Source organism: Crocodylus porosus, unplaced genomic scaffold, assembly GCF_001723895.1.
Source record: "Crocodylus porosus isolate Cpor-Errol unplaced genomic scaffold, CroPor_comp1, whole genome shotgun sequence".
Classification (NCBI taxonomy): Eukaryota; Metazoa; Chordata; order Crocodylia; family Crocodylidae; genus Crocodylus; species Crocodylus porosus.
In genome coordinates this window covers 3,073,760-3,084,737 of record NW_017728909.1, presented here as the reverse complement: position 1 = coordinate 3,084,737, position 10,978 = coordinate 3,073,760, and positions in this window count along the sequence as shown.

The following is a 10,978-nucleotide window of genomic DNA, read 5'->3' as shown; positions in this document are numbered from 1 at the left end:
GGGAGGGCCGCACCTGGTACCTGGCACCTCAAGCTCTGTAGAAAAAAACATTTAAAGCTATGGCTGAATTGCTGATTCTCTGAATCAGCAATGAATCTTCAGATCTGGATCGGCACTGTTTCACTGTATAGGGTGGCTAGGATCTGGAACCAACTTCCTAGGGACATGGTCCTCACTCTTACCTTGGGTAAATTCAAAAAGAGGCTGGGCGAACACCCATCTGGGGTTGTGTGATCCCAGCGTGTGCTCCGGCCAGTGGCGGGTGGTCAGACTAAATGATCTGTTCAGGTCCCTTCTGACCCCAAACTACTATGAAACTATGAATTGGGGACAGTGATCCAAATCAACAAATTAAATCACTGTCCCTGATTCAGGCTGAATCTGAATCGAATACAGCCTGTTTCACACACCCCTACTGGAGACTTATTTTGGTGTTGACTGGGTTCAAAAAGAGTTATGAAATAGGCAGGCATGGTTTCTATGTACATACACAGAAATTTTAATACACTAACAAATATAATTTAAAGACTATAAAACCAGCATAACAACCAACATCAAAACAGTTTAAAATGCAGAAATTATTTTGCAAGTTTCAAAGCCAGCCAACATCCTACTTTTGTCCCTTGTCTTGCACTGTCATAGGCCTAGTGTGATATACAGCCCCTAGAACGGGCTGTGTTGAAAAGCCAAACCTTCTCCCCTTCCTCCAATTAAAAGCCAGACACAGGCCACCAAAAGCAGCCTGAATAAAGGCTCAGTCGCTACTCATTGTAGACAACAGTATGATTCCCACTGTAACTTCCAGAGGGCTAAATGAGGTGTGCGCTGGAAGAGTTTCAGACGGACTGAGCATATTGAATCCTTTGCCCTTTACCCTGAAGCTTCTGAAGCCTGAAGGCTGCTGCACAATTCTGAAAGGAAATGCACGGAAGAGAGGGGTGGCAGCACAAAGTCATGGGATATTCACCATGGATGGGGCCTCACAATGTTTATCTCCTCTTTGTGAAGAGTGCCCTCTCCTAATGCTTTTCCTGCATTGTTGCCTCCTTTCTCTCCTACCATGTCAAGGAAATGTTTGATTCTGCTGCCTAACAGACAGCGGGGAGGCAGATTTACACCCTTGCAACCAGAATCTCCGAGAATCTGATAGGCTTCTTACAGCATGTGGAAGATGATACCATTTCAGTCTCACAGAGCTAATATGCTCTAACTAAAAGAGCCCTGGACAGTTTAGACAGAGGCTGCACTGATGGAACAGAAGACTATTTAAATTGGGGGTGTGGTAAAGAAAAGTATATCAATAGCTCTTATTTCCGTGGATAGAAGTTGATAATTCATTCCTATGGGCTCTAGGGAAGGTCCTTAGCCTTTCTGCCCCCAAGATCTGAATATTATTGGCTGATGTAACTTTGATGCTAGACGAGACGTGTGCCTGTGTTCTCTCTCACCGTTTAGCACATTAATGGCCAGACTTGCTCCAAATCTTCAATGAATCTTCCACTGGCTTAAATAGGAACAGGATCACACTTTTTCATGTACCAGATCCTCACAGAGACGTGACAATTTGGATGGTTTTGCTATCAGATGTCTTGAAATGTATAAATACTACAAGACTTTTCAGCCATCTCCTATGTTGTAATAAGACCTCCTAGTTTTATATACATACTGGTTTATGCTGGGGACATTTGACTACAATCTGATTAACTCCAGATTACAATACTGTGCTTTTCTAAGAGCTTCAAAACAACTTGTGCTACAGAGATCCATCTGATCATATAAACAAAACTCGTCAACTAAATCAATCTATGACTGGCCAGGAAATTTTTTGCCAACATGTTTTTTTGGTTGTTGTTGCTTTTAAAAATGCTGCTTTGTCAAAACAAACTTTGACCAGACTTGATATAAGCTTTGCTAGGAAAGGGTCCTGCAGCAGAGGATGGATTGCTGGCTAAATCAGAGTGGGGAGAGAAGAGATGTGAGATAAAAGGCAACCCCCCCACCCAGAACAGCACTTGGCAGGGTGGTGAGTATAGTTGTTTGGGATGTGGGAGACCCAAGTTTATGTCCCTGATTTGAGTCCTCCAGAGCATGATCTTGAACCTGAATCTCCAGCATCCCTGGTGAGAGTCATGACCTGCTGGGTTATGGCTATTTTGTGGAGAGGATCAGTTCACATATTGCTTCCTTTCTGACACGCAGTTTTCACAGCATTGACCACTCTTAGTTTTGCCCAATGGAGACCAGAGCATTTTTCAACCTCCCCCCTGCCCCTCCCCCACCTGCCGCAATTTGCAGGATAATAAAACTCTTCTCAATCCTCCAATCTCTACCAGTGATCACTCAGCCGGTGGGACTAAGACAGGAATAAACTTGAAATATTCTTGCCCAAGCCATGAAAGAATGGAATCTGTTTCTTGGTCTGAGAAGTGTAACAGTATAATGGCATTTCTTGGCATGGGTTGCCTCAAGAAATACTTTGAAATTAGCTGTTTCCAGTAACATGGCTGTAAACAGCAAGGAGGGAGAGAAACTGTTTTAGTCACCAAGCCAGTGGTACGGGGGTAAAATTAAGCAATAAAAATAGGAGACTGAATATTAGGAAAACATTCTCTAACTATGAGCTCTATTACACTGTGCATTAGTTCCCAGAAGCCTCATTCCTTGACTCATGGAACAGGACTGGAAAAACCATTTGAGCATATACCATAAATGTTAACCATCTTGGTGCTTAGCCAATAAAATAAATAAATAATGTCACATTAAGCAAATTTATAGTGCCTTACCCCCGCACCACACCTTCATCAGGTAACTTCACTAGAACTTTTAACTGATGAATTCTTACTACATCCTTATGGAGTAATTATTAGCTTATGGAAAGGCAAATGGACCGACAGAAAGGTTAAGTTAGCTGCCCTTAGTCAAACTACAAGTGAGATGCAGAAGCAGAGAGGCAAATCAGGATTTCCTGGCTTCTGATTCCACGTTTATTTCTCTAGAGTAGAGGTCTTCAGCTTTGATTTTTGTTAGGCCCAGATATTTGAGTACTTCAGGGTTGCAACCTTATCATTCTGTTTAATGTGAGGGGTTTTTTGGTACAAAATTTCCAAATTAAAAAGGACAAACAACCTAACAGAAATATAGAATTTTCATTCTGTTCAGAAACGATCCAGACAGTGGCATACCTCTGAAGTATACAAGAAGTCCAATGAAAAAGGTGTAGACACTTGTCTCACTCTTGTAGGTTATAGGACCAAATACAGTGTTGCCTTCCTTGTTATACATAACTCATTAGTCATGTGAAAGACGGACTAAGTCATTGAGAGAAGATGTCAAATCATCTAATTTGGCTGTAGTGGACAGAACATTGGAAATTTCATATTTTTTCAGCTAGCACATTTCAGTGAATTTGTATGGAGTGAATTATAAAAACATTATGAAACAATCAAGTCAAGTGTGTGTTTGCTGGGCCTATGGCTCTGCCAAATTTCAAATTCTGAAAGTTTCCCACAAGGTGCTACAGCTTTTCTTATTAGAAGTTACTATATATTCTCTCAGCAGAAATGCTGCATTGTTCCCTGCTCTTTCCATGGCTATAAATGGCTCAGTTGCTTTCTGATGAAACTTTCCAAGAAAAAAAATCTAGCTAAAAAGCTACAGCTGAAAAGGAAAAACAATGAGAAAAGAATAATCAACAGAAAGTAACCCCTATAATAGAAATGCTTACGCAAGAATAAGTGCAAGTGGCATAAATATACCATCTATAATTGATCTATGGAAAAACAGCTTTATAGGCATGAAACATTAGGCCTCATGCTAGGTGCCCAGTGCCCTCTTCACCATTGACTTCAGAGGTTCCAGCAAGTCAGCACTTTTGTATGGTTTTGCATGTAATTAAGCTTTCTGCAGGTGGCAGACTTAGAGCATAAGATGGAGGGAGGCCAGATGTGAAGCCTCAAGAGGTAAATGTGATGGAGCCAGGCACTTTATCGCTCTTTTCCTTTCCTCCTTAATTTTGAATGTAAACTATGCTGCTGGAATCTAATGAATTTCATGGTCAAGGTAAAGGTAGAAAAGTTGATGTTCAAAATTTCTTACCATTCTTCCTGGGCTTCTCATTCAGTCATGGGCTCTTCCATTACCTTGCCTTCCTGTTTAGCTACTGAAGAGAGTAGTAATATTGATCACTTTGAAAACTGGTAATATAGTTAGGTCTATATTATACTAAAAAACATAAAATGATCATATCTCTTAGGCTTCTTGGCAGAGGCGGTCAAAACCTTCAATACATTTTTTTTTTGTGAAAAATATACCCCTAATAATAAAATTTCCATACGATCGCTATCCGTCACTGAGCTTCAGGAACATAGCGGCAATTCAGGAAGTCTCTAAATGTTGCTTAGCTTCCACAGACTGAGACAGAGATATCTGGATTAGGAAGCACAGTTTGTACTATCACTATTTTGCCTAAATGTAACGCTTACCCTGAGAAGGAAGATCTCCCAGGATGTGTTACCAGCAAGATCTGGAGATTCCCGAGGCTGCAGTAATTATGCTTAAACCTGTTAACTAGTTTTCAGCATAGTGGTAGTTCAATAGTGCAGGGGCTCCTTCTTGTCTTCCTTTACAGGCTGGATCCTCTTCTTACTTAGCCAATGTCTGAACTCATCCTCGTTGTGTCATTCCAGGTCTAGAAATTCACAACAGCCAAATAAATGTCTGTACTGGAAGTTGTCACTGGAGGGATTGTCTGTGTAGATGGGCATTATCTTCACCTCAAGGTAGCTATGGTCACTACAGTGACTTATTGGAGATTTGAGTGTCTGAAACACAGTCCCTTCAGGCATGAGGGAAAAATAGTAAAAATTTGTTTTAATGACACAAACTGCTTGAAGATCACTTCAGATTGGACATAAGGAGAAACTTCTTCATGATTTGAGTGCCTGAGGTCTGGAACACGCTCCCCCCCCAGAGGTAGTATGATCACCGACCCCGGAGATCTTTAAAAAACGAGTTGACGTGCACCTTGCTGGTGTCATCTGACCCCAGCAGTCTTTCCTCCCCAAGTACAGGTGGGCTGGACCCAATGATCTCGTGAGGTCCCTTCCCGCCCCTAACATCTATGAATATGGCTCTATGAATTAGTATAGTTGAAATACCTGAGTAAAAAATATACAAAAGTTGTTGTAGCTCTATAGTTTCTCTTCTTTCTCTTGCTCTCACTTCACTGGAATGAAATACTGTAGAACTGCGCTCAGTCCTGAACTGTATCTTGTCTTAAGAGTGTGAAATTAAGGAAGGAGAAGCCTTCTTTTGCTGTGCCAGGACTGGTATCTCTAAGACACCCCTTGTTCTCTCCTGCCCTGTGCCATGTGCAGTGAGTACATAGTGGGCACGTCTACATGTGCCCCTGACTGTGCACTACCCATTGTCTTTTGATGCCACGTCGCTGTAGCAATGAGCTACGGTGATGCAGCTCCTTGCTACTTCACCGCAGCTTTCGCATCATGGTTTGTGACTGCTGATACAATGTTGACATAGCGTCTCATGTAGACGCGTCCAGTGGGTGTAAAAGACTTCTACAGCAGAGCAACAGGGTTTTAGACTCCATTTTTACAGATGTAAGTACCATATTTACCCAAATCCAAGACAACTTAAAATTCAAGACCCCAATAAATAGATTTTATTCATGGAAAATCATAAATTTGTTCTAATTATTGAAATATAGAATCTAATTATTGGAGGGTCATCTTAAATGCATCCTCTCCACAGCTCAAGCAGGGAAAACAATGGCAGCAGGTGAAGGGCTAGGCTCCTGCCCCTTGATCTCTGTGCCTGTCATCCTGCTGCCTGTCCTCCCAGCACCTGTTCCCTTCCCCTCTTGTTCCCCATGCCTGTGCCTTCCCCCTTCCTGCGTGTCCCTGTCCCTCTGTTGCCTATCCCAACCCTGTGCCCCCATTGCTGTGCCTGACTCCCTTGCTGCTTACCTTTGGACAGCTCTGACTCCAGCTTGGGGCAAAAAGCAATGGTAGTCCTGAAGCCAGACCCAGCCCAGCCCAGCCAGGCAAAAACAGTGGTGAAAGCTCTGGGCACAGCTAGGGCCAGAGCTCAAGGTAAGCTGAGTAAAGGTAGGCTGCAGGATCTCCCCTGCATACCCACTGACCCCGCCATGGGTCTCCCTCCAGTATCGTTCATCCCAACCACATCTCTCGTATGCTCCTCCCACCATAAGCCACTTCCCTGATTACATGAGCCACTGTGGCCAAGAACAGACAGTGGCTCAGCTCTGGTTTTAGCTCTGAGCCTTGGGCCAAAGCTGGAGCTGAGCAGCCATCTGCCCCAGGCCAGTAGTGAAATCTAAGACAAGGCTTTCCCCCCAAGTTGTTCATGGAAAAAACCTTGTCTTGGATTTAAGTAAATATGGTAAATGCACATGGTGGAAAGCTATGGGTAATTAGGACCCTAGTTTCTTGAAAACATATACTCCAAGCTGACTAATTTTATTTGAATATATGTGGAAGAAGTGAGTCTTGAACACAAGCAAATCCCTGCGTGAGAGAGTCTATCCTTGTATGTGGGAGATTTATACTTTCGTTCAATATGAAATGAGGTTATTAAATGAAGGCCTTTTTTGTGAAGAACCTACTGTCTAAGTGTAAAGTTTTTCTGACCTACATAAAGAGGCTTTCCAATTGCAATAGCAGAACATCTAAGCAGTAGCAGAATATTGCAGTTGTCTGTTCCCTGGACCTTGTACAGTTACTGTCACCAATGCAAAATGAATATAAAATGCTACCAGGTCATCAAGCTTCCTTTTTATATCTACGGTGCTCCGGTATAAATAGCTGTACCAGGGCCAGGGAACAGAGAAACAAGTCATTAGTCACTCAGTACTGTGATTCTCTGTTAAGAAAGAAAAAAAACCATCATGGGCTCCAAATGTTACAATAAAAAAATAATTGCAAAGCACCTTAAATCCTTCGTTATGTTTATTGTACTTCTTACAGTTCATTGCACTTATTTTTGGAAAGATCATTGAAGGAAGTTCACAGAAAAGAGCTCAGATGGGGGGAGAGACTATGTCATCATCGCTTGCTCCCAGAAGAACTGGATTGAGTTTTTTGTCCCACCTAATGCTCTACTCAACTGTAGGTCTTGTGTGTGTGTACATCTCATGCAATGACTATCAACCAAGGTGCAGTGGCAGTCAGAGGTGCTGCCAGATCTTTTGAAGGCTGCAGCAGGAGGTGTGAGGAGAGAAGCAGATAAGGGAAGGCTCAGGCTTTAGGGCTGTTCCCCTGTCCTCACTGTCTAGCCCCTCTGCAAGGAGGTGAGCATTTGGTAAAGTTTTTCGAATGGAGTGCCATTCAGTTCACAAAAGTAAGGGAGGGGTGCCTTGTGTCGGAAAAATAAAAGAGCCACTCGTATAAAACAAGTAGCATTGTCATCTTATCGTCTTTTCTGGAAGATGCATTAGTTTCAGTTCAGTTCCAGTGCTCATTCGCTCTTCACAAATGCATGGGCTAAAGATAGTTGATATAATAGATGTACCTATTGTGTAACAATATAATTATTGTGCAAAACGAGTCCTCGAACTATCTTTATTATATCATGCCAATCTCACCGGAATTGTCATCTTATCGAGTGTTGCATGAGCTTTATTTCGTATTGTAGCGACATGCAGAACTGAGGAGCCAAAAACACTCTTCTGTTCTTTAACTTTTCATTTCTGTTGAGAGGAACTTGGAATCTCTGGTTTTCATCCAGCTCCACCCCCCACTCCCCCATCTCCCAAAATGCCACCTAATATAAAAGCTTTCTACTGCTGAGTGCTTTCATTGTATAAATGAATTTAGTTACTGAAAATGCTGGCAATAGCCACATACGGGTTCCTACCAAATTGCCTGAAACTATATCAAAGCACGAAAATAGCAACAGGTAGTGTTGCCTTCAGAAGAGAGTACTGGAGTGCTAGGTCATGCAAGGCCTATGTTCTAGTTGCAATTTTGTTACTAGCTTGCTGTGGAAGCTTGGATGAGTCTCTTCACTTGTTTTGCTTCGCTTTTCTCATCCAGGAGTGAAACCCACTGCCCTAAGGAAGATGCACATAGTCCAGAATATAGCAGTCTGGTTGCTCACTGACACGGGTTAGATAACACTGACCTTGACTTGCTACTCAAAATGCTTCTTCTTTACTGAACAGAGTGCAGAGAATGGAGTGCGTGACACTAACTCTTCTGGCCTGAGTGACAACTGTGTCCCATTCTGAGATAAGGACTTCCATTTCATTGGGAAAAAGGCATCATTAACCAAAAGGACAGAATTTGTATCTACTGAAGACTGACCAAGACTGAAACCCTAGATCAAGTAAGAATGGCTACTGCTTTTGCCACATTCAGAAAACCTATGTAGGCATCTCTGTGCTTTAGCTTTCCCACTTTCTGAAATACAGTGGTGACTTTACATTTTATAGATAGATTGTAGGAAAAAAATATGAACAATAACTTTACGCATGCTTTTGTTGATAGGGCTAGAAGGAACAGATTTGGGCTTATTTGTTATTGAAGGTGACCGGATGGGTCTAATACCTGCTGAACCAAAAGAACACATTGTACTTGTGTGGTTAATGTGGGCCAATTTCTGCAGCCAATGGTACACAAGCAAGTGATATAGAGCTTCTGGAGGCCTTTGACTCCCCATTTACACTTAGGTCAACTGTGGATGGTCTTTGGTGAGAGTCCAAAACAAGGTTTGAACTCTGCAACCATAAGTCTCTCCCAGAAAGACATGGACAGATTGGGAAGAGTCCAGTGGAGAACAACAGAAATGATTACAGGCCTAGAAAACATGATTTATGAGGAAAGGCTGAAACAAAAAGGATTATTTAGTCAGGAAGACAGAAGATTAGGGAGGGATTTAATAAGAATCTTCAAACACCTGAAGGGAGATTATAAAGAGGGTGGAGATGGATTTTTCTCTGGCATAGTTGGGGACAGAACTGGGAGCAATGGCCTCAAGCTGCAGCAGAAGAAATTTATGTTGGAAAATAGGATGAACTTTCTATGAGGATGGTTAAGCACTGGAACAAGCTGCCTAGAGAAGTTATGGAATCGCCATCCCTAGAAAATTTTAGGAACAGGCTAGACAACTTGACTGGGATAATTCAGGACTAGATGAGCTCATGTGGTCCCTCCCACCCTATTTTCCTATGATCCTATAACAGGTTACTTTAACTGCTCTGTCATTGCTCTCCCACCAATGATGGGTAGCTCTAAGGGTTGTTTAGCCTGCAGGCTTCTGCAGAAGGGCGTGCTCCCTCAGAAGCATCTTAACCACACCTCCCAGCTAAAACACAGTTTTTGAGTTGCAAACAAATCATAAATGAGCAAACCAAACCCAGTCCTTATACCCTGTCCCAGACATTAGGAAGGGAATCTCTATGGCTCTGGCACCCAGCACATCAGCCTAGTCCCTCGCTGTAGCAAGCTGTTCTGCTCACAGCTGGCTTCTTTGTCTTCAGACTGGTCCCTCACAGACCACCCCTTTCTGCTCTCCCTTCTGGGTTTTAAGCTCCCAGTGGGACAATAACCTTCCCTTATTACCAGAATGCCCCACAGCTGCAGATTCTTAACAGGGCGGGCTGCCTCTTCTTATGGGGACAGAGCAGCCTGTTACAGTGACGTTATAAAAACCACTGGAGAGAAATCTGTACTCATGACTCTCCAGAGCGCTCAGCACTCACAGATTTAACTGAAAGTCAATAGCAAACTGCAGATGATGTCTCTTTGAAAATGAGGCAACATCTTTGCAAAAGGTATATACAGGGTGGTGCAAAAGTCAGGACCCGTAGACATTATATTTATTTTAGCAAATGTTCAAGCTAACTACCATTAGCTTGAAGATATTTATCAGGTCTCTGTTAAAATGATGGTAGGACTTCGCTTTTGTTAATTTTTGTGGCATTTCTCACTTGAACAGGAGAAAAGACAAAAATGAATCATTATATTATTTATGGGCCTGTTCTCTCTTTTTTCCTCTAGAACAATTTTAATGAAAAAGTCCAGAGCAGAAAGTCTAGACCAATTATTCTCAGCCAGGGAGCTGAGGTACCTCGGGATGCTACTGGATTCTTTGAAGGACGATGTGAGGTGTGATGAAATAAGGGAGATGTGAAGAAGATGAGCAGGTGAGCACAGGCTTAGGTTTTTTCCTGCTTGGCTGATCCCCTGCCCCACTGCTTGGCCCCTCTGCAAGGAGATAAGGACAGTGGTATATAATTTAGTTATTGAAATTAGGAGTGCCCCAATTGACAAAAGTTATGGAGGGGGCTCAAGTCCAGTGAATGGTGTCTTGAGTCAAATGGGTGGTTTGAGTCCGAAAGTTTGAGAACTACTGGTATAGACTAACTTCTAGAAGATGCACCTAACCATTTAGGACCTGTCTTTTCAAATATTCTATTTAAATAGGCTCTAAATTTCATATCAGGCAATTACAATAGCCTTTCACAAGGCATTATTCTAATATTATAAAACCCTAAGCCTGTCTGTCTGTCTGTTCATAACACTTTATTCACACTCTGATTGGCTGCCACAGACAGGGACAGACAGTGGGGCACCACCATGACAGTAGGGACTGAGGGGCTGGAGGAGAGGGGGATGACAGGGACTGAAGTGCTGCCATAATGGAGGTGATGGAGTGTGGGGGGGGTGAGGCCAGCAGCACTGGCCTCGCTCCCCAACCCCCCGGGTCTGCTCTTTGGAGCCAGGGGCTGGCGCCCTCCCCCCAACAACACCCGGCAGGGAGGGGAGGCAGTGGGGAACGGGGGAGGGAGGGAAGCTGCCCCACTGGGGAGCGGGGATTACTGGTGGCTATGGGCGGCTGCCACCGCCTGAAGCAGCCGGGAGGCAGGGAGTGGCCCTGGCCCCGGCCCCAGCCCTGGCCCAACGGTAGGGGGAGGTGGGGAGTGGCTCTGGCCCCAGCC